A 26,678-nucleotide genomic window follows, 5' to 3' on the forward strand; every position below is an offset into this window, starting at 1 on the left:
AGTAGGCACTCAATAAATATTTGTCGAATGATTCTTTCAAGGCATCTCGGTCACAGCACTTTTTCTGCATTTAGGTCTCTCACAGGCTGGAGGCCACAGTTTAACAAAGCCAGGGCAAGGTCAGAGGGAGGCCGAGAAGGTGCTTTCAAGTTGAGTAATGAAAGGCGATGTTAATTACTGACATGGGCCATTTAGAAGGAAGAAAAATGCTATCTCTTATTAATTTTGCTGAAATGGACACACTCTTGTCAGTGGCTAATGGTTAACAAAGCCATTCTTTGCTAAAAGACAGGGCAGGAAAACCTCAGTTACAAAAGGACCAGAGCAGCCACAGTGGAGAAACTTCCTGCCCCTACACGCCTGCACCCGCCAGAGATAACGTCTTTCACCATTTTTTTCCCCATGTATAAAGTTAGACGGAAAACCATCAAGGAGAGGTTAAAAGTTGCATTTCTACCAAGATGTTTATGATGGGCTTACAGGGAAGCCAGGCTCCGGCAAAGGACAGAGGAATCACGTTTACATTTTAATGGAGGGAGGCGGGAGGTGGAAAGAGAAAAAAAAGTCAGCTTGTGGAGTGGGAAATCCTCATCCTGTTAGTGGCCAATACTAATTCAATCAAGAAGAAAGGGTTTGTTGAACAGACGCTCTCCCTGCGACTTCAGCCTGCCGGATCATCTTGGTGGAAGTTCATAAATGCGTCTCAAATGCTCCCAGCCTTTCAGTCTGAACACGCGGTTTTGGCAGTTGTGAACTTCAAGTGGAACTATTTAAGCTGATCAGAGGAAACAGGCTGACAGTGAGCTGATTAGAAACCTCTTAGAGACCCTTCTTTAAAGAGGGAAAGGAGTTCTTTTTTTCCATCATCTTTAGAGAGCCAGGGGTGGGTAATAAAAAAGAAAGGTTGCAAGTGGGGTGGGAGTGGGGGTTGTGGGGGAAAGGAAAACATCCATTTTAGGACACGAAGAAAAACAACTGCTTTGCCAGCCCTTTCCCAACCTCCTCGCTCTTGTCAATTTCTGCTTTGAGGGAATGTTTGAAGATAACAGGAAAGGAAATCATGAAATGATATGGCAAGGATGAGTGAGGCTTAAAGAGACGAACGCAAGCTGTTTCCTTGACCCAGGCTTATCTCAAGCCTGCCAAAAAAATAACCATCTATCACACACCCATAAATAGATTAGGAACATGGGAGTAAAATGCTGCTTTTAATGATAAAGCGATCGGTGAGTTAGTTTAGAAAACAACCATCTCAGACATCTTAGGCTTAACAGATGCACACAAAGGTATACGTTTGTCTCCAGGGGTGGGAGGTGGGGGTGAGTTCTTGAACAAGCTGAATGTGTTTTAGGAAGGAAGAGCTCCACTTGAGAAAAGTTATAAACATATGAACATTCAGAAAGAACATTTCAAAACCTCTCTGGGGAAAATAGGAGTTGCTGACAATAATAGACATGCAGGGAGCGATTCCACTGCAAAATCTAAAAAAGTGAGAAAGCTACCTCTTTGCTAGCCACAAAGCCCTTATCAGCAACAAAAAGTTGAGGTTAAGGATTTGCTTTCCAAACCGATACCCCACAGTTGACCTAAAATAGAGCAAGCAGTCAAGTTTCTCGTTGGGGCCCTTGAGAAAAAGTCTGCAAACCTGATCCCTGCTGAAATACTCCAGGAAGAACCAGATTCTCTGTGTTACAGCCCTTAAGATCACAATAGGAGTTTCGATTCCAGACCTTCAACTGAAAATGAAGTTTACAAATTAGCTTTGAATAAATATTATGCTTCCAGTCTCCAGTAAAGAGCCACAGCTCTGAGAGAAACCAAATTAGAAAAAGACGCGATTCAGCTCCTAAACACACAGAACCAAGCCCAAGCCAGCCTAGCCTGGCATGTTTCTCTTCTTGCTCTACCAAAATAGCATGGTGATGTCATGCTTTCATTCGTCCCCCAAAACCAGCCACCCTGCCCTCCTAAAAATGGCTTGATGCACTTCTAAAGGGAAAAAAAGGGGAGTCAAAAAATTTTTTGAAATAAACTTTTTTACTGTCAAGCAATAAAAGACAATCTTTTCTTTCCTGTTTACTTTGTCTCCCAGACTCTGTGTGTGTGTGTGTGTGTGTGTGTGTGTGTGTGTGTGTGTGTGTGTCCCAAAGTCCCTCTGAAAATCATACAAGAAGGAAAAGCCTTTTCCAAAATAATTTATGTAGTCTGACTTCTGAGGCCTTCTCGTGTTTGTAAATTTTCTCTTTGTTCTTTGCCAGTGAATGCACCAGACTCAGGATTAACCAAGGACTTATTTAGGAGTCCTCTGAAAAATATAAGCATATTTGTAGGGAAGAAGACCAACTTAAAGAGACTGCTAGACATCAGGGACATAGATCAGTGATTCTCAAGGCTGTTTGAGCCTCCAGATGAGAGGTGACAGCATGCTGGCAGTCCTCACAGCCCTCACTCGCTCTCGGCGCCTCCTCTGCCTGGGCTCCCACTTTGGCGGCACTTGAGGAGCCCTTCAGCCCACCGCTGCACTGTGGGAGCCCCTTTCTGGGCTGGCCAAGGCCAGAGCCGGCTCCCTCAGCTTGCAGGGAGGTGTGGAGGGAGAGGCGCCAGCGGGAACCAGGGCTGCCTGCGGCGCTTGCGGGCCAGCTGAAGTTCTGGGTGGGCGTGGGCTTGGCCGGCCCCAGACTCGGAGCAGCCGGCCGGCCCTGCCGGCCCCGGGCAATGAGGGGCTTAGCACCCAGGCCAGCGGCTGCGGAGGGTGTACTGGGTCCCCCAGCAGTGCCAGCCCACCGGGGCTGAGCTCGATTTCTCACCGGACCTTAGCTGCCTTACCACGGGGCAGGGCTCGGGACCTGCAGCCCGCCATGCCTGAGCCTCCCACCCCCTCCATGGGCTCCTGTGCGGCCGAGCCTCCCCGACGAGCGCCACCCGCTGCTCCACGGCGCCCAGTCCCATTGACCACCCAAGGGCTGAGGAGTGTGGGCGCACGGCACCGGGACTGGCAGGCAGCTCCACCTGCAGCCCTGGTGCAGGATCCACTGGGTGAAGCCAGCTGGGCTCCTGAGTCCGGTGGAGACATGGAGAACCTTTATGTCTAGCTCAGGGATTGTAAATACACCAATCAGCACCCTGTGTCTAGCTCAGGGTCTGTGAATGCACCAATCGACACTCTGTATCTAGCTACTCTGGTGGGGCCTTGGAGAACCTTTATGTCTAGCTCAGGGATTGTAAATACACCAATCAGCACCCTGTGTCTAACTCAGGGTCTGTGAATGCACCAATTGACACTCTGTATCTAGCTACTCTGGTGGGGCCTTGGAGAACCTTTGTGTCTAGCTCAGGGATTGTAAATACACCCATCAGCACCCTGTGTCTAGCTCAGGGTCTGTGAATGCACCAATCGACACTCTGTATCTAGCTACTCTGGTGGGGCCTTGGAGAACTTTTGTGTCTAGCTCAGGGATTGTAAATACACCAATCGGCACTCTGTATCTAGCTCAAGGTTTGTAAACACACCAGTCAGCACCCTGTGTCTAGCTCAGGGTTTGTGAATGCACCAATGGACACTCTGTATCTGGTTACTCTGGTGGGGCCTTGGAGAACCTTTGTGTCCACACTCTGTATCTAGTTAATCTAGTGGGGACGTGGAGAACCTTTATGTCTAGCTCAGGGATTGTAAACGCACCAATCAGTGCCCTGTCAAAACAGACCACTCGGCTCTACCAATCAGCAGGACGTGGGTGGGGCCAAATAAGAGAATAAAAGCAGGCTGCCCGAGCTAGCAGTGGCAACCCGCTCAGGTCCCCTTCCACACTCTTTTGTTCTTTGCAATAAATTTTGCTACTGCTCACTCTTTGGGTCCACACTGCTTTTATGAGCTGTAACACTCACCGTGAAGGTCTGCAGCTTCACTCCTGAAGCCAGCGAGACCACGAGCCCACCGGGAGGAACGAACAACTCCAGACCCGCCGCCTTAAGAGCTGTAACACCCACTGCGAAGGTCTGCAGCTTCACTCCTGAGCCAGTGAGACCATGAACCCACCAGAAGGAAGAAACTCCAAACACATCTGAACATCAGAAGGAACAAACTCCAGACGCGCCATCTTAAGAGCTGTAACACTCACCGCGAGGGTCCGTGGCTTCATTCTTGAAGTCAGTGAGACCAAGAACCCACCCATTCCAGACACACAGATACTTGTAACACTTTGAGATACAAAAGCTTTGGACTCACTAGGGACCTGTCGAATCATTTAAGTAAGCCCCAACCATCTGCATCATTCAAAAGAAAGCCAGGTAGCCATGTGTGGGGGCTCATACCTGTAATCCCAGCACGTTCAGAGGCTGAGGTGGGAAGATCCAGGTCAGGAGTCTGAGATCAGCCTGGGCGACATGGTGAAATCCTGTCTCTACTAAAAATACAAAAAAAGAAAAAAAAAAAAATTAGCCAGCCATGGTGGCAAGTGCCTATAATCTCAGCTACTCAAGAGGCTGAGGCAGGAGAATTGCTTGAACTCGGGAGGCAGAAGTTGCAGGGAGGCAGAAGTTGCAGGGAGGCAGAGGTTGCAGTGAGCCAAGATTTTGCACCACTGCACTCCAGCCTGGGCGACAGAGTGAGACTTCATCTCAAAAATAAAAAAAAAAATAAAAAAAGTTAGCTGGGCATGGTGGCATGCACCTGTAGTCTTAGCTACTCGGGAGGCTGAGGCAGGAGGATCACTTAAAGCCAGGAGTCCAAGGCTGCAGTGAGCCATGATCCTACACTCTAGCCTGGGCAACAGAGCAAGAAAAAGGAGTAGGGAGCTTGGAGAGAGGTGGCGATGGTTAATGGGCACCAAAAAAAAAAAAAAATGAATAAGACATACTATTTGATTGCACAACAGGGCAACTATAGTCAATAGCAACTAAATATACATTTCTAAATAACTAAAAGAGTGTAATTGGGTTGTTTGTAACACATAGGATAAATGTTTGAGAGGATGGATACCCCATTCTCCATGAATTGCCTGCCTGTATCAAAACATCTCATGTACCCTACAAATATGTACACCTACTATGTGCCCACAAAAATTTAAAAATATATTTTTAAATTAAAAGGAACCCAGGTGACTCCGAGGCTCATTCAGCATTAGGAAGCACCCATCAGACTTGGCATGAAGGCCCATGTTCCAAACAGCAAGCTCTCATGTCCGTCTCCCCACACCAAAAAGCAGTACCTTGTCCCAGCTCTTTTGGACACAGAGGACACCAGCTATTCCAGCTAGATTCATGATTTCAGAACACCCCCTAAAGTAACTTAGCATCTCTCCCACTTCCTTCATTTCTCATAAGTTGCTATAGGTTGCCTTTGATCTCGGAGTAGACTCCCTATAAAAAGGAGGCAAAGTAACTGAGATGAAAAACAAACTTTGCCCAAGAATCCAATAAAAGATAAGTGGAGAGGGTCGCTGCCAGAGATAGGAGATTTCATTCACTAAGTCTTAAGACAGAGGCAGGGTAATGGTTAATCACTTGTTTGAGTCAAACTTACCCCTAGTTAGGAAGGCTGGCTGTCATTTACCTGAGGGTTACATTAGAACAAAAACAAGTCCAAAAAAAAGATGGTTTCTAAGAATAAAAATATCTCTCTTTTTGGGGTCTTCTTAACTTTGTCAGAGTGCTTCCACATCTATTGTCTGTTTTTATAACTAATCCCATAAATAACTACATATTTGTTTGTTTTGTTTTCTTTTGAGACAGAGTCTCACTCTGTCTGCTGGGCTGGAGGGCAGTGGTGCGATCTTGGCTCCCTGCAACCTCCGCCTCCTGGGCTCAAGCAATTCTCATGCCCCAGCCTAATGAGTAACTTGGATTACAGGTGCAGGCCATCGTGCCAGCCTAATTTTTGTATTTTTGGTAGAGATGGTATCTCACCATGTTGCCCAGGCTGGTCTCGAACTCCTGGCCTCAAGTGATCCACCTGCCTCAGCCTCCCAAAATGCTGGGATTACAGGCGTGAGCCACCACATCCGGCGATATTTATATATAAGATCTATTAACCAGCCTGTAATCCCAGCACTTTGGGAGGCTGAGGCGGGCGGATCATGAGGTCAAGAGATCGAGACCATCCTAGCAAACACGGTGAAACCCCGTCTCTACTAAAAATACAAAAAAATTAGCTGGGCATGGTGGCGGGCGCCTATAGTCCCAGCTACTCGGGAGGCTGAGGCAGGAGAATGGCATGAACCCAGGGGGCGGAGCTTGCAGTGAGTGGAGATCGCGCCACTGCACTCTGCACTCTGGGCTACAGAGCAAGACTCCGTCTTAAAAAAAAAAAAAGAAAAAAACTATTAACCAAGCAAATTTTAATATTGTTGTCATTCCCCAGCTTAAGAGAAATGCAGGAAAATTTTCACGGGATTATGAAATTGGTTTCTAAATACCAGTATTTTTACAATTTATTTTTTAACTTATCAAGTGCAATATCACCAGTATGTTTGTTATTTATTTTTAACTTAATTTTTATTTTATTAAGTAGAATATCTGTCAGAGTTACTTTAAAAGCATTAAGACTTTGGCCTAAGTTGGACCATTGAGGTAGGGCATGTTTTCAAATTTCTGTCTTTGATCAGTGCTTTTCCTAAACCACTACAAGTAAATGAGAACCTCATCAACCTTAAAGATATGACAAAGTAAAGGACGTTTTAGTGCCTCCCCTGGTAAACCATTTCTATTTTCCTTGACTCACTGTCAGTGACAATGTAGACTTGATACCTAATTATACACTTAGATTCTTATGAAATTACTGAAATGGCTTCGTTGTCTGGAGTATCACCCGAGGTTCGTGGTCTCACAGCCAAGGAGAACAAGGACACAGGTGCACAAAAGAGTGAGGTTAAGAGCAGAAGTTTAATAGGCAAAAGAAAGAGAACAGTTCTTTGATGCAGAGAGGGGTCCTGGAGAAATGGTTTGCCAGTTCCGCGGCGAAATGCAGGGGGTTTTATAGCTGAGCTGGTGAGGAGGTGGTGTCTGATTTACATAGGGCAAGAAAGACTGGTTGGACCAGGCGTGCCATTTGCATAGGGTGCACATTTCTGGCCGCCCCACCCTAATCTTTTATTATGCCTGGCCTGCGCCATATTGCCCATTGCTTTACTGTACACATAGTAACAGTACACGTGGTAACAAAAAAAAAAGGGAAGATGGAGCTTCCATGTTAAACATTCCTGGTCCCCAGGTAGCCCTTTTCTGTTGGCACAGCTGCCGGCATTCCCCCATGCAAGTTTCCAGCTTGCTTATCTATTTTTGCAGCTGGATTTTTCAGGGTGCTCTTTGTTAGAAAAAAAAAATTTCTTGGGTTGCTTTTTTGTTAAAAGGGAAGTTCTGCCAAGGACTCTGTTGCCCTCACTCTCTGCCTAATTTCTTTCTACCTCCTATATCATTACCTTGCATGTGATCTCTGTCAAATGAAGTATGTCTACTTTCTGTGAACTTTCCCAGCAATCTTGGTTTCCAGCCTTTACTTCACACAAGTAAAGGGGGCGTTCCTCAAGCGCCCCCAAGTTCTCTCAGACTCCTCCAAGAATTTAGTGAAATGCCTAGTAGGAACAAGGGCAAGATAGTGTCTATAGTCTACAGCGACTCAGAAAACCAAAGGAAAGAGAGATCCCTCCAAAACAGGCTCACCAGGAAACCTTAATGGCAGAGCCAGGTTCTTTGTTGTTATTGATGTTGTTGAGATAGGTTCTCATTCTCTCGGTCACTCTGTCACCCAGGCTGGAGTGCAGTGGGGCAATCATAGCTCACTGCAACCTCCAACTCCTTGGCTCAAGTGATCCTCCCTCATCAGCCTCCCAGGTAACTGAGACTATAGGCATACACCACCATGCCCAGCTAAAAAAATTTTCTTTTTTTTTTGTTTTTATTTTTTGGGAGATGAGATCTTGCTATGCTGCCCAGGCTGGTCTTGAACTCCTGGGCTTAAGCCATTCTCCCACCTTGGCCTCCCACAGTGCTGGGATTATAGGCATGCGCCACTGTGCCTGGCCAAGGGAGACAGGTCTTGATCTGGGCTTTAAAGGATGGATCAGGATGCAGGGAGGAATCGATGACTTTGTATCAGAAAGCATTCGAGGTTTACCTGGAGCAAGAACAAGCATAGGGCGTGGTGGGGGGCACCTCTGGGAGGGAAAAAGCAGCTAGAAGATTGTTCTCATTTGAGAGACAGTTCTGTGGGAGACTCCTAGAAATACAGTTGGAAGGAAAAGGTGGCAGAAAACCCAATAAAGCCTGAATGCCAAGGTGAGGGCCTTGGAAATCATCAGAAAGGCCACTGAGAGCCACTCCTCACTTTTAAAGAGAGTGATATTTAAGAGGGTTAAGTTGGCAGCCATATGCAAGATGTGTCAGAATGAGGTAAATAAGCAAACTGGGTGAGAGGCAAAAGGGCCTCGACCAAGGTTTATTGATAAGTATGTTGCCCAAGACTGAGTCAAAAGTCTTGCTAAAGTCAATCTAGATTAAATCTGTGCCTTGCCTTTAACCTAGCAGGCCAGTCAAGATCTCCAAGGAAGAGATGAAATTCCTCAGAGCAGGTCGTGGTTACAAAGCCAAATGAGTTGTTATTCAGTTTGTGTCTCTGAGATGGGCACATACGCAGATGTGCTGATTATTTCCCTCTTTCCACTGCCTATCATTTCCTGGCCTAACTGTCTAAAAACAAGAGAATCACAGAGTCTTAGCACTGGATATAACCTCAGCAATCATGTGGTTCCTATCATGCACTGGTACATTATTTTGCACTGAGAGCCGACCATGTGACCAGAACTGTGCTGGAAGAGGGAAATGGAACATAGTAGTCTCAGGGGAGGCAGAAACACCTCATCACCAAGCACCCCAGCTAGTCCAACTCCTTCATTTTACAGATGGGTAAACTGAGACACAGACACATTAAGTGACATATCCACATTCACACAGGTATTTGCAGATCCAGGTTAAATATGCAGACAGGCCAGGCGCAGTGGCTCACGCCTATAAACCCAGCATTTGGGGAGGCCAAGGCAGGAGGGTCACTGGAGCCCAGGAGTTCAAGATCAGCCTGGGCAACATAGCAAGATCCCATCTCTACAAAAAGTAAAATACAATTAGCCAGTTATGGTGGTACATGCCTATAGTCCCAGCTACTCAGGAGGCCGAGGAGGGAGGATTGCTTGAGCCCAGGAGTTCGAGGCTACAGTGAGCTATGATCACACCACTGCACTCCAGCCTGGGCAACAAAACAACATCCTGACTCTTAAAAAAGAAAATACAGACAAATAGAAATATACACGGAGACTTTATATATATGTGATGTATGTGCAATATATACATATGTCTTTGTGGGTATGTATGTAAATATATATGTATATATGTAAAAGCTCTGTGGCTATTGTGCCTATCAAAGAGTTAATAAGTGGACACCGTAATCTGGCAAACACAATGCAGATAGCAAAGCTTCCCTTTGATTCAGTTACTTACAGGAAACATATTAATGATCTTTATCACTGGACTCCCTCAGGAGAAGTAACCTGGGAGCAGAAAGGGATAACTTTTGAGAAGCACAATCATTTATTAACACGCCCACCATCCCTTAAGTATCAGTAACTACAAAGCATTCCACTCTCAGAATATACTTTCCCATCTTGGGATGCTTTCACTTAAAACAGGCAAAAATTGGTTGCATTCTGCACCAAGGGGCAGCCCTGCCGAATTAGGTCCTGTGGTTTGTTTCCAAGGTATAGCCACCAAACCTCTCCATTCACAGGATTTTTGTAGATTTGGTTTTATCTCTGGACAAGGGACCAGACTCTGACAAGCTGCAGAAATCACCCCTTTCTCACAGAATAATGAGAAGATTGGAAAAGCCATTTAGTAATAATTTGATCAGCCAATTTTCCTCACCAGTGGGCCTTAGCACAATTGCCTTAATTTCTCCCCTGGGTTGGAGGGGTGTGTGACTGATGGGGACTCTGGTGGTGTCTGCGTGGCAGGACGCACACACATGCAGGGCTTACAGCCGACAGAGCTGGAGCAGTGGCCCTGAAAGGCTTAGGGAAAATAGTTATGTTTCAGCTACAAACAAGGCCAAACCTGGAGGTGAAAAGACAATCAACAAAGCCACAATGTTGATACTCCTGAAATGGAAACAGCTGTCTCTGAGGGAAATGTTGGCTATTCCTCTGTAGCACAGAGGCTGTATGGCAGCCACCCACCCCTCTGATTTCTCAGCAGAGGATTAGTGTTCATGAGAGAGAAGGAAACATGAGACAAACCGAGTGACAAACCAGGCAGAGTCTACCTGAGAGAAGAGCAAAGGGGAGGGAGAGTAAAAGGAAAAAGCACAAAGAAAGAAGAGTGAGCAATTCTGCAGGAGAAATACTCCCAAGTTAGCAGAATGAAACAACCACAGCACACTGCATGAAATAACAATCTGGAACTTGGTGATGGTGATCCCTCAAAAGATCTTGGAGGAATCGAATATGATTCCAGCCTTATTCTAAAGAAACTTGGTCAGTTAATGAAAAAAAAAAAAGGTCTTTGGCAGAGTGAGGCCAGTTGCAGGAGTATTCAACTGAAATGCATATGGTTTGGATGATTTTCAGCTAAAATGAAAATTTAGGATTTCAAGGTATACTTAAGAGGTTTCTTTTTTAAAAAAAACCCATCTCAAAAGATAGGTTAAAAGGAGAGGGAGTGAGAGGAAACCAATTGTACCAGTAGGGGTGGGGGTAAAGAAGAAAACAGAGAAGGAAGAACATGATGCAAAACTCAAGTGAGACCAGAACATTTTCACCGGGAAAGCCCTAGTTTTAGTTTTTAATATATATATATTTTTTGAGACAGAATCCCAGGCTGGAGTGCAGTGGCGTGATCGCGGCTCCCTGCAACCTCCGCCTCCCAGGTTCAAGAGATTCTCATGCCTCAGCCTCCCGAGTAGCTGGGATTACAGGTGCGCACCACCGTGCTCGGCTAATTTTTGTATTTTTAGTAAAGACAGGGTTTCACCAGGTTGGCCAGGCTTGTCTCAAACTCCTGACGTCAGGTGATCTGCCTGCCTTGGCCTCCCAAAGTGCTGGGATTACAAGCATGAGCCACCACACCCAGCCAGTTTTTAATATATAACAAAACTTATTTTTTTTTTTTTAAGAGACAGGATCTCGCTTTGTTGCCCAGGCTGGAGTGCAGTGGCGCAATCATGGCTCACTGCAGCCTCAACCACCTGGGCTCAAGCAATTCTCCCACTTCAACCTCCCAAGTAGCTGGGACTACAGATGCACACCACCACACCCGCTAATTTTTAAATGTTTTTGTAGAGATGGGGTCTCGCTATATTGCCCAGGCTGGGCTCAAGTGACCCTCCCACCTCCCTATGATACAGGCATGAGCCACTGCACCCAGGCCAACAAATGTTTCTATATAAAAAGAGCTCAGAGTACGAAAAGGTTGCAGAATCAAGAAGAGTTGAAGAGTTCTAGAAAGTAGTCTCCCATGTGGAGCTAGTCTTAGAAAAGAGAGGCTAAATCCTGGATGCAGACACATGGGCAGCCCAAGCTCACTATAAGGCCATATGTTAACCTCCAGTCCCAGAGGCAAGCGGTGAGCCCAAATGGGCGACGCCCTTGCAGAGCCAGGACATGCTCCTGAATTAGATTTTTGCATACACTTCCTTGATTGTTACCCATGATGTCCCAGGATGAGGGAGAACAAGAAGCATTTGTCCTTTTGTGACAGAGGGTCACAGAAACAAGAAGCCAGGGTGAGGAGGGAGTGGAGAAAAATTATATGTTTGAAGGAAGAAGATGGAGAGGCAGCAAGGATGAACATTAAAGGAGGAGGGGGGAGAGAATACAGATCTAGAATTTCTAAATTACCCTTGGCGCAAAGATCTGGTTTACCACTCAAACAGTATAATTATAAAGTTGGTGTAAAGGAGACCACGGATCTGGTTACTAATTTCTTACTAGCAATAGCATCAAAACCTTCTCTGCTGGTAGCTGGTCTCTTGACAAAAACCGTGTGTCTTGTACATGATGTGACCTATAGGGAGAACTGGTTTTAATCAGGCTGATCTATAAAATGGTATGCAGTTGTGGTTTTGCTTCTCAGATGTCAATCCGAGCAGAGGAGAAAGTGAGGGTTGGAATTGTCAAAGTAACCAAGGTTGGGGGGCGGGGGGGGAAACACTTTACATAAATGCTCCCTTGTCTTGTAGATGCAATGTATAGGCTAAGTTTGTCAGAAAATTCAGTGGGAACCCTCTGGTGGATTTGAGAAAAATTACCAGAAACATTCCTGTTGTTCATGGTTTTTGGACCAGATTCTGCCCAGCCTCAAAAAGGAAATTCTGGCTTGGTTACAGCCTTAAATGGGTGCTCAAATCCCCTGAACATTTGCTGCAAAAGTACTTTCATTTTTACTCCATTTTGGTTAATAAGAACACCAGGCATCAAAGTCACATCCTGGCCTTATCCCTGTTTACCTTGGCAGTGATAGATAAAGCCAGAGTTCCAAAGATTATTCATTTCTAAGGTACAAAATTCCCCTCTCCCCTCTGCCTTTTTTTTTCCCCCAGAGACAGGGTCTCATTCTGTCCCCCAGGCTGGAGTGCAGTGACTCAATCATAGCTCACTGCAGTCTCCAACTCTTGGGGGCAAGCGAGCCTCTCACCTCAACCTCCTGAGTAGCTGGGACTACAGACATATCCTACCATGCCTGATTGATTTTTTTTTTATTTTTTATTGTAGAGATGAAGGTCTCACTATATTGCTCAGGCAGGTCTTAAACTCCTGGCTTCAATTGATCCTCCCATCTCAGCCTCCGAAAGTGCTGGGATTACAGCTATAAGCCACTGCACCCAGCCCCATTTTTTTTTTTTTTTTTTTTTTTTTTTGAGACGGAGTCTTGCTCTGTCGCCCAGGCTGGAGTGCAGTGGCGCACTCTCGGCTCACTGCAAGCTCCGCCTCCCGGGTTCACGCCATTCTCCTGCCTCAGCCTCTCCGAGTAGCTGGGACTACAGGCGCCCGCCACTACGCCCGGCTAATTTTTCTGTATTTTTAGTAGAGACGGGGTTTCACCGTGGTCTCGATCTCCTGACCTCGTGATCCGCCCGCCTCGGCCTCCCAAAGTGCTGGGATTACAAGCGTGAGCCCCGCGCCTGGCCTTTTTTTTTTTTTTTTTTACAAATTTTACAGAATTTGTGCATGGCAGACTTTTTTTCTATGTAATTATTACTTTTGTTTCCTAGGGAAATGCTAAATTGCAAATGTAGGGTTTTATTTATTTATTTATTTATTTTGAGACAAGGTCTCACTCTGTCACCCAGGCTGGAGTGCAGTGACACCATCACAGCTCACTGCAGACTTGATTTCCTGGACTCAAGCCATCCGCCGACGTCAGCCCCGCAAAGTGCTTGGATTATACGCATGAGCCACCACACCAGACCCTGCAAATATAGATTTTTGAAAAAACAACTGCAACATTTTAGCCCTTTTTAAAATCAGGACCCCTAGGTCTTTCCCAATATAACTAACCAGCCAGTGATTCCTCACTCACCTACCTTTTTTTTTTTTTTTTTTTGATACGGAGTCGCACTCTGTCACCCAGGCTGGAGCGCAGTGGCACGATCTTGGCTCACTGCAACCTCCGCCTCCCGGATTCAAGCGATTCTTCTGCCTCAGCCTCCGGAGTAGCTGGGACTATAAGTACCCGTCACCACGCCCGGCTAATTTTTGTATGTTTAGTAGAAACGGGGTTTCACCATATTGGCCAGGCTGGTCTCCAACTCATGACCTCGCTATCCGCCCACCTCAGCCTCCCAAAGTGCTGGGATTAGAGGCATGAGCCACCGCGCCCAGCCCACTCCCTTTTAAATGCAAATCTTCTGTGGGAGGATTAAGTCACTGAGCCCACAGGGAACTGTGCTGGGAGGGGAAGTGGAGAGTGTGGAAAACCGGTGGAAAACAAATCTGTGGCTAGCTTGTAGGGCAGATGCCTGAGGCTTGGGGAGACTGGGAAAGCAGGTCTCTAAAAGGAACTTCATCCTTTTTCTCCTAGGCCTCAGATGATGCTAGAGTGCTGCCAGAAATTGCAAATAATTCTGGCTCACTTTTGTATTAGTGCAGCTGCGTAGACCAGAGTCTAGAAGAGCAAAAACAACGACAATAAAATTCGGTGTGTCCTTGAGGCACTCTCATGAGATAATATTAAATATACAATTAAATACTACTCATTGTTTTTTCTCACAAATATATACCCACCACCTACCAGGAACTGTCCCAGAACTTGATGAGGAAAAAATGATTTTTATGCCATAACTAATCATATCGTAATATGCACTAGAATAAGCAAAGAACGTAAAATAGGATATCATGGGGACATTCGAATTTATAATCCTAGGAGTGACATGTAAGCTGGGCTTGAAAGAATAACCATAATTTTGCTGAACTAATAAGTAAGTTGTGGAAGAGAGTGCTAGCTGATTAGGAAAACCTCTGTTCTCCTTCTAAGCACGCAGCTAAACTGTTTTCCATCCGTTTTTTGCCGTTAAGTGTGGTCATGTGACTGAGTTCTAACCAATTAGAATGAGACGGCAAGGGATGTGTAGCTTTTTCAATCCTGGCCATAACATTGTCCTTCGTGCGCTTGCTTCTCAATGTCCTTTCTCCTTTCGTTAGGTAAAATGGAGATGATCCCCAGGGCCATCTTGGAAGCAGTTTTTGAAGACGGTAGAGTCTCGGGCCGCGGCTGTTTAACTGCTGAAAGACTAGGAAGGGGTCCGTTTCATTAACACGTTCAACCAAAGAGCGCTGTTAGGTGAGCAAAAACAAACCAGTTGTGTCTGAGCCAACACCCGTTTGTCTATGGGTTGTAGCAGTTGGTCCACCTAATCAAGGAAGTGCTGAGAGCACAGGACATGAAAAGACACAGCGCTAAGGTACACGGCACATTCCCGAAGGTACAGGAGAGGCAAGAAATGAGACGGGAAAGGTGGCCTAGGACCAGGTCGTGAATGACATGATAACTAGTTTTGACTTTTTCTTGTAAGTCAGTGGTTCTCAACCAGCGGCAATTTTGCCTTCCAGGGAAGGGAACATTTGTCAAAATCTAGAGACATATTTGGTTGTCTTCACCAAGGGGAGGAGGAAGGGAAGTGCTACTGACATCCATGGGTTGAAGCCAAGGATGCTGCTAAACATCCTACAATGCACAGGACGGCCTCCCCCATCAAGGAATTACCTGGGCCAAGCAGTGGTACTGAGATTGAGAAACCCTGGTGTAGGCAGTGAGACACTAGCAACAATTCTTTTTTTTTTTTTAAGCTGGAGTCAGCGTCTCGTGCTGTTGCCCAGGCTGGTCTTGAACTCCTGGGCTCAAGTGATCCTCCCGCCCTGGCCTCCCAAAGTACTGGGATTACAGATGTGAGCCATCGAGCCCAGCTACAGCAGTTCTTAAAAGGAAAGTAACATAATCATATTTGTGTGCTAGATAATTATAACAACATAGAGGATTCATTGAAGAGAGAGACAGGAGATGAGAAAAACAATTTCATCCTTTGTTTATCAAGGACCTATTATGTATACTTGATCATGCCTCAGGCACTACAGATTCAAAGATGAATAAGAGTCCAGCAAGGGAAATAATAAGTACCTTTATGGGACTTGGGGAGACTCAAACTCTGGCCTCGGGTCTTCCATCTCCATGAACTTCTTAATTAAAACAAGAGAAGGGCCTCAACTAGAGCAGGGGTTGAGGACATCGAAAAGAGAACCTACTTGAGAAACATCTCAGAAATGAAATGAACCAGGCTGAGTTTTGGAGTGGATGTAGAAGTTGAGAGCAGTGAAAACCAAAACTGAAGTCTTTATACTGGGCAACTGCACAGATAGTGCTGCTAATAGGAAAATGCAGGAGAAGCAACTGACTTAGAGGACTGTCTTGCATGCTTTTCTTTCTGAGAGAGTAAATATCAAATTCCTATAGGACAGGTACAAGCAACTCACATAAAAATTGCCAACAGCCAATAAATTGTTTCTTTTTTTTTTGAGACAGACTTTCACTCTGTTGCCCAGGCTGGAGTGCAGCAGCAAGATCATAACTCACGGCAAACTTGACCCCCCCGGCTCAGATGATCTTCTGGCCTCAGCCTCCCAAGTAGGTAGGACTACAGATGCATGTCACCACGCCAAACTAATTTTTTAAATATTTTGCAGGCCGGGCGTGATGGCTCAGGCCGGGCGTGATGGCTCACATCTGTAATCCCAGCACTCTGGGAGGCTGAGGCGAGCAGATCACCTGAGGTCAGGAGTTCGAGACCAGCCTGGCCAACATGGTGAAACTCTTCTCTCTACTAAAAATACAAAAATTAACCAGGCATGGTGGTGGGCACCTGTAATCCATCTACTTGGGAGGCCGAGGCAGGAGAATTGCTTCAGCCCGGGAGGTGGGTGTTGCAGTGAGCCGAGATCATGCCATTGCACTCCAGCCTGGGTGACAGAGCAAGACTCTGTTTCAAAAATAAATGAATATACATATTGAATATGTCTATATTCAATATATTCAATATTCAATATATACATATTGAATATATATATAGAATATATATGTTCAATATATACATATTGAATATATCTATATTGAATATAGAAATATTCAATATGTATATATATTCGTACATATTTATATATAACATACATATATATTCAATATATATATTGAATATATATTTTTTTTTTTTTTTGGAGAGATGGGGTCTCACCTTGTTGTACAGGCTGGTCTTGAACTCCTGGCCTCAAGCAGTCCTGCCTTGGCCTCCCAAAGCGCCGGGATTGTAGATGCGAGCCATTGCACCTGACCCCAATAAATATTTTAAGAATGTTTGGTGGAAGCTAGGGGTGAGTTGCACCAGAGGTCTCATATCCAGAGGTCTGAGAACCAGGAGAGTCAATGGTGTCACCCTCAATTTGAAGCAGAAGGCCTGAGAATGAGAGGAGAATGGGGCTCAGGGGGCGCTGGAGCAAGTCTGGAGTCTGAAGGCCAGAAAACCTAGAGTTCTGATGTCCGAAGACGGGGGGAAAAGATGGATGTTCCAGCTGCAGAAGAGAGAGCAAATTTGCCCTTCCTTGACCTTTTTGTTGTATCAGGGCCCTAAAGTGGTTGGATGATGGCCATCTACACTGGTGAAGGCAAATCTTCCTCACTCGGTCTCCTGATTCAAATGCTAATCTCTTCCCAAAACACCCTGCAGACACACCCAGAAATAATATTTTACCAGCTATCTGGGTATCGTTTAACCCAGTTAGTTGACCCATAAAACTAACAATCACATTGGCATTTTAAATACATATAAAATCATTTACATTAAAATAGTAATACATACAAGTATATTTGTAATCAATATAAAACATGTATACGTATTTAGATATGTATGCTCTGTAATTCAGCAATTTCACTTCTAGGAATAAATTCTACAGAAATAAACAAATGAATATATTAAAAAGTGCTCTACACATTTAATGGAGTGTTGTTTATATTTCATTGGAAAAAAATGTCCATAAATTGGGGATCGGTTAAATAAATTATAGTACTTTTTGAACTAGATGGAATACTGTACAGCCTCTGAAAATAACATACTCATTGAATGCAAAGATATTCACATTAATAATATTAACAAATTAACATTAATTAAAGTGACCAAAAGCAGGCTATTAAGCAACCCATATGGTAGAATCACATCGATATAAAACTGTATACATCTAATAAGAATAGAAATTTTTAAATTGGTAAAAAACAGAAGGCAATCATGGTTGCCTCTGGGTGACAGGGTTGTATGTGATTTTCACTTCTTGGTGAACCCGCTAAAGATTCAGTTTTTTTGTTTGTTTTGCTTTTCAGATTTCCTGCACCACAAAGTTCCTTTCACTTAAAAAACATTTTTTTATATTACACCATCTTTATTTGTGCCTTAGAGTCTAAGGCTATCAATCAAAGTTCAGTAAGAACAGTTTGAGCATCAACTAATGAACAGTAGCTAAACCAGAGAGCAGTCAAAAGTGTTTTAAAGGGAGCAGCATCAACTGATGTTCTGCCAAGTCTCTGGGTGTTCAGGACCACGGTGCCCCGGCACTTCCAGGCCCCTGTGGGCTGCAGGTGGAGGCCGAGGAGCCAAAGGGCTGCTCAGGAAAGGGTGGAACTTGGCCTCGCAGTCAGCTGGCTTCTGCCTATTGTGGTCATCTTCTTTCCAGAGGTCTTGCTATCTCAGTGGACGTGGCGGTCATCCAGCCGTCCTGGGCTGTTTTCTCATAGAAGAGGACCTCCCTCTGAAAACTGTGTCATCCTTCAATTCCTGGGCCAAGTCTTGGGACACATCTTTTCTTAAAGCTTGCTGATGTGACAAGAGCAGTTCCATTTTCCTGCACTTTACGAAGTCTCTGAGGTGCAGGCAGTAGACACCCTTCTCCATGGACTCCCCCTGAGGCTCCTTCATGTGTTTTCAGGGCAGTTCAGGCAGAGTGGAAAGCGTTGGCTGCAGCTTCGGGAGGTCCCTCTCCAGCTGTGCCTTTGAACCCTGCAAAGAGACCTGCTCGCTGAGCAGACCTTGGACTTGTGCTGTGAGTTCTGTACTCGTCTGGGTTTCTTCTCACAATTGTATGTCTGCTTTACCAGTCTTTCCCTCGCGACATTCGAAGGAAGCAGCTAAATCACCGTTGTCCTTCATTCTTGCAGCAGGACTTGGGCCACGATGCTGGGGTACAACCCTGTTCTGCTTCCCTGTTCCTCTCCACTGCCAAGTCCTCATTTTCCATGTTGTCTTTCCTGGTGCAAATGAAGGGTGCTCAGCAGAGCGTGAGTCACGGAAGCTACTCGCCTACTCCAGTTCGAATATTCGGGACTTGAGGCCTTCTTGTCTTTTTTTTTTTTTTTTGTGGCGTCTGATTTACAACTTCTTGGTCGGCCAGCTCTGCGGGTTGCTGATGGTCCATGCTGTCATTCACATCGTCCGTGGTGTGCACTGGAAGATCTCCATGCTGTGAAGCATGCAGGATGTGCTTCACATCAGTCACTTGGGAAAGTTCAGGAGGCTGCTTTTTCATGCTTTTTTCAGAAGCTCACCTAGGTTAGGTCCTGATCGGAAGACCTGCTCATTTCCATTAGAACCTTCAAGCACAGTATTTGGAGCAATCAAGGACTGGCCCCAGCATGGCTAACAGGTAGCTACCACTGGTGTGGGCTGCTGGCTGCATCTTGGCACAGGCTTTCTGTGGGCCTCAACTTAGACTGAAGCCCTTTGGGCCAGCCCTTCCCTCCTTCTCACTGCATGTCGTCTCCTGACCAGAGAGGCCATCAGAGCAGTGCACGCCCAGCTCACCCAGAGTATCCCTAGGGTCACTGGCACTGGTCCCAGGATTCTGTATATCACTAATTACTGCTGCCCACAGGTGGGCCAGCAGCAGTTGAGGAGGCATTTCGTGGTGAGCAGCAGGTCCTCCGTGGCTCTTGAGGGCTCCACAGCTCTGCCTCTATTCTCCACTGGCAAGTGGGCCACAACTGACCACTCGGAACTCTGCAGAGTGTTCCACCTCTAACACAAACAAGGGCTCGCCAACCAGGGTAAACCATCCATTATGCTGGGGGAGGAAAGGCACTGCAAGTTCTAGAAAACTGTGTCCCTGATTTTGCTGTGCAAATAGAAAGTGACATTACTTAACACAGTGCCTTGGAAGAGTGGAAAGAGTTCACGGCAGCCCCCAGCTCAGGCCACTCCAGGTTCCACCTGGCCTTACAGCATAGCTAGAGGGTCAAAGCCAGTCAAAGCCCTGTGTCCACGCGCGATCCTCTCAGGGCAGCATGATGGCCCGTCCCTGGTGGGGCTCATTACCCTGATTTCAAGTTTCCTTCTGCTGCAGGGAAGCCTGGTCCCGCCTACAAAGAGACTGTCTACCTTGCTAGATTGAACTATAGGACTATGTTTTCTTCATCTCTGTAACCCTAGCAGCTCTCCAGATACCCTTATACACTAGTGGCATGGTCATTGCTTGTCTTGTTTTCTTGTTGACTCTACTCTGACTTAGGGCACGTCGATTTCCCCTCTAGATCTCCATATTCAGATCTGTGAATGAGAGTAAGTGGGTGAAGGCCCCTCTAGCTTTAAAACTCCTCCAATACAGACAGACCACTGAAACCGGAAGCAGAAGCTGAGTGTGGTGAGTGGAGCATTTTCCCTGGCATGATGGAGGGGACCTATGGATCTGGCTATGAGGGTGGCATCTGGCCACTTGAATGCCTCTGCAGAACTGGACCCTAGTTTTCAAATCAGACTCAAGAATGATCTTTAGTGTGGGTGGTTTTGTGGGGCATATATTTTTTGAGACTTTGTTATTGACACAACAGCTTCTGGAAGTCTTTTTGACAGAGAGTATGCACAGGTGCGGGCTCCATCTGCTTGGCAGCCGCTGTCTGGTGACGGTGAGGGCTGAGAGCTGGACGGTCCTGTTAGAAAAGCAGCATGCCAGCCTCTGGCAATGAGCAGAGTGACCCGACCTCGTCTCTCCTTCCCCGTGGAGCACTGCGAACTCTTCCCCAGACCGGCTTCTCGGCTTCCCTTCACCCGCTCCCACCAGGTGGCTGAGGCCACTCTAGGATTCCATTTTTAGTTGTACTTTTTTTTTTAATTGATCATTTTGTGAGCATTTTTCTCATGAATGCAACAGAAATAACACAAGTCCTTAAAAATGTAGGATCTCTCAGCTCCCACAAAAACAAAGAAGGACTTAGGAGAACTATGTAATTCTCTGCATATTTAAATTGTTAGCTCTAAAAATAGATTCGGAGAAAGGGTGGACACATGTTCCAATTTTCTCGTAACAGTCCTGGGTTATGCCTGTTATCCTGGCATAGTTATTAATCTTGTCCCCTTTCACTCTCAGACTCTCCTGGTTTGGAGGATAATTTCATTCTATTCAAAGAGGAATCTACAAAAAGGTGTCATCATCTAACCTGTATTCATATAAACATTTTCCAGTCTCACGGTTCTGTGTACCTCTCCAAACCCCTCAATCTTCTAATCATTTTGTGTATTATTTATAGGAAAAGAGCACCAGCTAAAATACCTTGCCCTTGGATTTCTTCAGCCAGCTGCTGAAGTAATTTGTCTTAGTCTTTACTGAAGACTGAATTGTATCATTAAGACTTTCTTCTAAGTCCTGTTGTTTTGACTTTTTGACTCTATGCCCTCTGATACATAAAGTAGCAATAATTTCTACAATGAACTGTTGTATTTGTTCACGAGAAATTCTTCCCGTTCCTCACGTTTCTATTCAGTTTCCTAAAGGTATGTATTTGAAAAGTTGAAAAATTGCCTGGCCCGGTTACAGTTTAATGGGAGCATTTAAACATACTTTTCCTACAAAGCTTATCAGTTAGTTACTTAACCTTTATGAATAGGTTAAATATTTTCCACAGTATTTATATAAATATGATACTTGGTTTCAAGTTAAATCTAATAAGAAGGAAGTTATTCTTGACTTAAATTACTCCCATTTCTTTTCATTTGTTTTTATCTTCCTCTTTTTTATGACCACTTGACTAAGAAAGAAATTCACAAAGCAGATGTGGAAATGTCGCTTCATAAATACAAGATTCAGCCAATACACTGTTGTTGTCCCTGTTTTAAGAAAAGAAAAGGTAACTATTCCTCCTGGATGTATGCTTTGGCCATGAAAGTGAGGTCTAAAATCAAGTCAAAGGGCTGTGTCAAGTTTAGAAAAGAAAAAAAAAAAGCCCTGGAAATGAAACGATCTCCGTGCTGAATTCAGAGTTATGGTGCAGAGGCTTGTGTGATGCACAGAAAGCATCCCAGTGTTCTTCAATCCCAACAAAACACTCCTTGTTCCCGCATCTCCCAGAGGCTCCAAGCACACATAGGCTCCTCACTCTCTGCCAATGGGGAAACACTCTGCTAAGTGCTTTATTCATTCCCAGATGCTCTATTTATTCATTTTTCAACAAAAAGTGGCACATTGAATATGTATTCCTGGAAATCACCTGAAATCTATTCATTAGGCTTTTAGCCAGTCTCTCATACACTTCCACATCCCAGGAGCCACCCCCAGTAAACCCAAGTCTCCCATCAGTTCCACAATCCAATGCCTTAGGATACAGCAGTGGGGCCAGAAAAAGATCTTTAAGCCAAGTCTGCATGGTTTTAAGAAATCAGCTAGCCCTACACATCACCTTTGACGCTCAGTAAAACAGTCCCCTATCTATGACACCACCCAAATTATTGCCCTAGTCTAGGGCCTTACGCCTCTGCTTTCTATTTTGCTGAATTCAGAACAGAAGATTTAACCAGCATGAGGCTGACATAATCTTGTGACCTGGGACAGCCCCTGAAAGTAGGCAGGTGTTTGGGCAAAGCTTCAGTACCAAGGAGTTACTAGTTTGCAGCCTGAAGCTGAATCATCTCACGACACCCTTGAGACAGTGTGACATTCAGAGTAAAGAGCACAGTAAAGACCACAACAGCTCAAGTGCCATATTGCACCCAGCACATTCTATTTTTAAAAGAAAGAGCCAAATTACCACTCTACCCATCAATCCCATTACTTGGTATATAGCCAAAAAAAAAAATAAATGGTTCTGCCAAAAAGCCACCTGTGCTTGCATGTGTATTGCAGCACTATTCATAATAGCAAAGACAGGGAATCAACCCAGGTGCCCATCAATGGTAGACTGGATAAAGAAAATGTGGTACGTATACACCATGGTATACTACAAAGCCATAAAAGAAAATGAAATCTTGTCCTTTGCAGCAACATGGATGCAGCTAGAAGCCATTATTATTATTATTATTTTATTGAGACAGGGTCTCACTTTGTCACCCAGGCTGGAGTGAAGTGGCACAATGTCAGCTCACTGCAGCCTCAACCTCCTGGGTTCAAGCGATCCTCCCACCTCAGCCCCTCAAGTAGCTGGGACTATAGGCACACACCACCATGCACGGCAAATTTTTTGTATTTTTTTGTAGAGATAGGATTTCCCCATGTTACCCACACTGGTCTCAAACTCCTGAGCTCAGGTAATCTGCCTGCCTTAGCCTCCCAACGTGCTGGGATTACAGGCATGAGCCACCACGACCAGAGGCCATTATCTTAAACTAATGCAGGAAAAGAAAACCAAATAACACATGTTCTCACTTATAAGTGGGACCTGAACACTGGGTACACATGGACAGAAGGATGGGAACAACAGACACTGAGGACTCCTACAGGAGGAGGAAGAACAGGAGGCAAAGTGAACCATTGGGTATTGTGCTCAGTACCTGAGTAATGAAATCAATTGTACGCCAAACCTTAGCATCACGCAGTCTACCCAGGTAATAAGCCTGTACATGTACCCCTGAACCTAAAACAAAAGTGGAAATTATTAAAAACAAGGTATTTATTTACATATCAAAATTCAAATAATTTTTTTTAAAAAAGAACTTACATAGAGTTCAACAAATGGAGAAAGAAACTCCCCAGGAAACACACCTAGAAGTGTCCAAAACCAGAACTGCAAACACAGACTATTATTATCCTTGTTTTCATTTTTAAAAGTTCTAGTTAGGAAAGATGACGGTTCTAGTGTTTCAATTTACTAATAAAATCAGAAATGCCACTAAATACGGTCAATAAAAATGTGACATCTCAAGGAGAACAGGTCATCTGAAGTCTGGAACATCCACAGGCACAAAGGAGTGTTTGGAAAAAAAGTTTGGAGACAACGAATTATCCAATGAACGAAGAGAAGAGGGGACAATGTAGACTTCGTTTTATTAATGCCTTCAGGTAAAAAGCATGCTATTAGGAGTCAGGGATGTAGGCTTCAAGTCTTGCTCTGGAAGTCATTCAATGTATGACCTTGAACAAGTAATTCAAGCCCCCTGTGTTTGTTTTTATTTCCACATCTATGAAATGAACTTTAGATTTGATCTTCTCTAAAATCCCCGTTCCGCTCAAAATTTCTATTGTCCTGAGAAACACTGGATTTTAAGTATAAATCTCAGGAAAATCCCGGTAGCATTTCAAAGACCTGTGAAGCTACAACGCTCAAGGAAACCTTTGTCCTGGTCTTCTGACCTGATCTCCCAGAGCTGTGTCTTACACTCTCTCTTCCAGGGGTTGGCAGTGGCAGAGTGGGCAAAACCTGGTGTCTCCAACATGATGGGTAAATGTCAGATGGAGAAAGCAGGGAATCCATAGATAAACACGGGAGGAAATGGCATGAGAGTCTAATCAGGCTTACAGGTATGAGCACTGCACCTGGATTTCTTCTTCTAATTTTGAAAGAAATTAAAACATTATTGCAGGTCCCTAAAAACCACTAGGGCCTTGGGCACTGTGCCTCCTAAAGGAGATGCGGGCTCTGGGCTCTGACTTCCGGTTGTGCAAAGGCTCCATTTGGTGGTTGGTCGCGGAGGAGGGGATGTTGTCTCCTATACATTAAGGAAAGCCTGATCCCAGAAACAGTGAAACTCCTCATCTACACTTTTAGGGAGCAGTGAGGGGTGAGACCATAAAACAACACAAACCCAAGTATTGTAACTCATATTCGCATGCTTCAACACATCCTTTGGTGATGCCTAAATAAAATGTACGTGTATATACAATTACTCCAGTTAGTGACACATGAGCTGATAGGCACAGTCGAAGCCCGGTGCTATCATCCAGTCCTGGGTAAGTGCATTAAAGTCTCTGTCTGTTTCCTCATTTGTAAAATGAGACGATGAACATCTGTAATCCAGAGGGCTCTTCTGAGGACTAAATGGAGTAATATAAATAAAGAACTTAGCCCCATAGCTGGCATATGGTAAACACCGGGTAAATAAACGTTAGCTAAAAATTGTTCAGACCGCCATCATCACTATCATCGCTGCTACCCATGAAGACGACAGAGCAAAATGGTTTAATTTAGAACCAACGTGGATAATCCAAGAGGTCTCTTGCCACATTCACATCATCTCAGATAAAGAGTTTAAGATCCAACTATAATTATCTGACTCTTATGTTTGGATAGATTCATAAGACAATCGGCTGATGATACAAAGAATAACACAATGTATGCAAACAATAAAGAACATAAAGAAAAACCCAGGCAACAGAGCTACTCTCTAAAGCAGCTATGGGAAAAAGAGAAAGTATTCTCTGTGGAAAACACTGCTGACTATTATTCAAATGGGGGTGATCACGCCCCCAAAACAGAGTTGTCTAAACAAGGACTAGACACAATATTATGTGCAACCTTCACCCCTGCCAAGCACAGCTGAAGAGAAACCACTTATATCCCCAAAACTCAGCAACAAATTTTTCATCAAGCAAAATAGCAAAAGAGAGGAAAGTCGAAAACTGAGTTTGCCGTCATGTATTTGGAGCATTTGAATGCATGCATGCTTATCAGACTGAGAAACGCACTATGGAGGAAGTAATTCAAGAAATTGCAATCAAGTATTTGAGAAGGAAACCAAAGTTAAGAGCGCATGAATTCTACCATAGGAACTGCAAGAAAAACAAACAAACAAAAAAAAGTATTCATGTCCTGGTGGGGAACAGATAACCCCCGAGGAGATGAAAGAGACTCTTGCAGAGAAATGAGACTCACAGATAAGGCAAGGGAGATGGGCCCGTGGAGCCAGGTCAGTAAATAGTGTAAGAAATCTAAGTGACAAGAAACATTCAAAGGGATGTACACACATCGCTGGGAGGCAGCCCTTTTCCCACAAGAAGGGAAGATGTAATCAGCATGAGCTAAGGATAAGAAATGACTTCACCCCTACCCAGAATCACTTTTGCCTTGCCTGCCTTTTACACCTGAAACGGGAGACTGTTCTTGGTGGCGAACAAAAGAAATGGGGTGGAAAGTATAACAGTTTTCACTCTGGGCAATTAGAATAAAGTTAGCTGGGGCTAAGAACTGGGGCTGGCAGATGCAGTCAAATGCTCTGTGCAGATGCTTATTTGAGAGAGAAAATGAGACTGTTTGACCCTAAGATGGGAGAGTCAGCGTATCTTAGCATGCAGACTGAGAAGGAGGCAGGACGCCAGGTCTCACCCAGGAGGCTGGCTGCAGAGAAGCTGGGCAGAGTGGGCCCATGGGAAAGGGGAGTCCTGCTCCAAGATCTTGGAGGGCTCAATGGGGTAGAGCCATGCCTGGAAAGAGGGGGCCTCAGCTAATGGTGCCCTTCCACCACTTGTCACCCCCACCCCAAATGGACAAGAAGACTGTCCCACGGGATTGGTGGGAAGGAGGAGGAGAGAGAGGTAACACCATTATATGTGCAAAGGCGTTCTCATTCTTTGCTGCAACCTCCCTTCAGCCCAGCTATCAAGAAGTTAGGTCACAGCCACCACCTGGTCCTGGTCCTCATTATTTTTCCCTGGACTGTTGCAATAACTTCCTTAGAGGTCTTCTTCTACATATGCCTAGCCCCTCGACTCATCCTACACCCCCAGTCTCTCTGCTGTACAGCTGCCACCAGAATGATCTTTCCAAAGCCCAAATCCGATCATGTCTATTTCCCTCTTAAAAATCTCCAGTGGTAGGCTGGGCGCGGTGGCTCACGCTTGTAATCCCAGCACTTTGGGAGGCCCAGGTGGGCAGATCACGAGGTCAGGAGATCGAGACCACAGTGAAACCCC

The 26,678-nt window shown here is 45.0% G+C and overlaps 1 long non-coding RNA gene across 2 annotated transcripts in view; it reads right to left on the bottom strand.

Moving 5' to 3' along the window:
- Nucleotides 1-445: 445 nt before the first annotated feature.
- The window catches only part of LOC116479656 (uncharacterized), a 67,895-nt gene continuing 41,662 nt past the window's right edge, over nt 446-26,678 (bottom strand). Inside the window, exons 3-5 of one of the 2 annotated variants that reach the window (XR_009212867.1) lie at nt 4,312-4,403; nt 1,646-1,736; nt 520-775 (exon numbers count right to left, since the gene is read on the bottom strand). This is a non-coding gene — a long non-coding RNA (uncharacterized LOC116479656). Of the gene's footprint in view, nt 776-1,645; nt 1,737-4,311; nt 4,404-26,678 lie in introns of both variants that reach the window. The other variant, XR_009212866.1, reaches the window with a different exon arrangement.

Source organism: Hylobates moloch, unplaced genomic scaffold, assembly GCF_009828535.3.
Source record: "Hylobates moloch isolate HMO894 unplaced genomic scaffold, HMol_V3 SCAFFOLD_3, whole genome shotgun sequence".
In the NCBI taxonomy this organism is placed as follows: Eukaryota; Metazoa; Chordata; class Mammalia; order Primates; family Hylobatidae; genus Hylobates; species Hylobates moloch.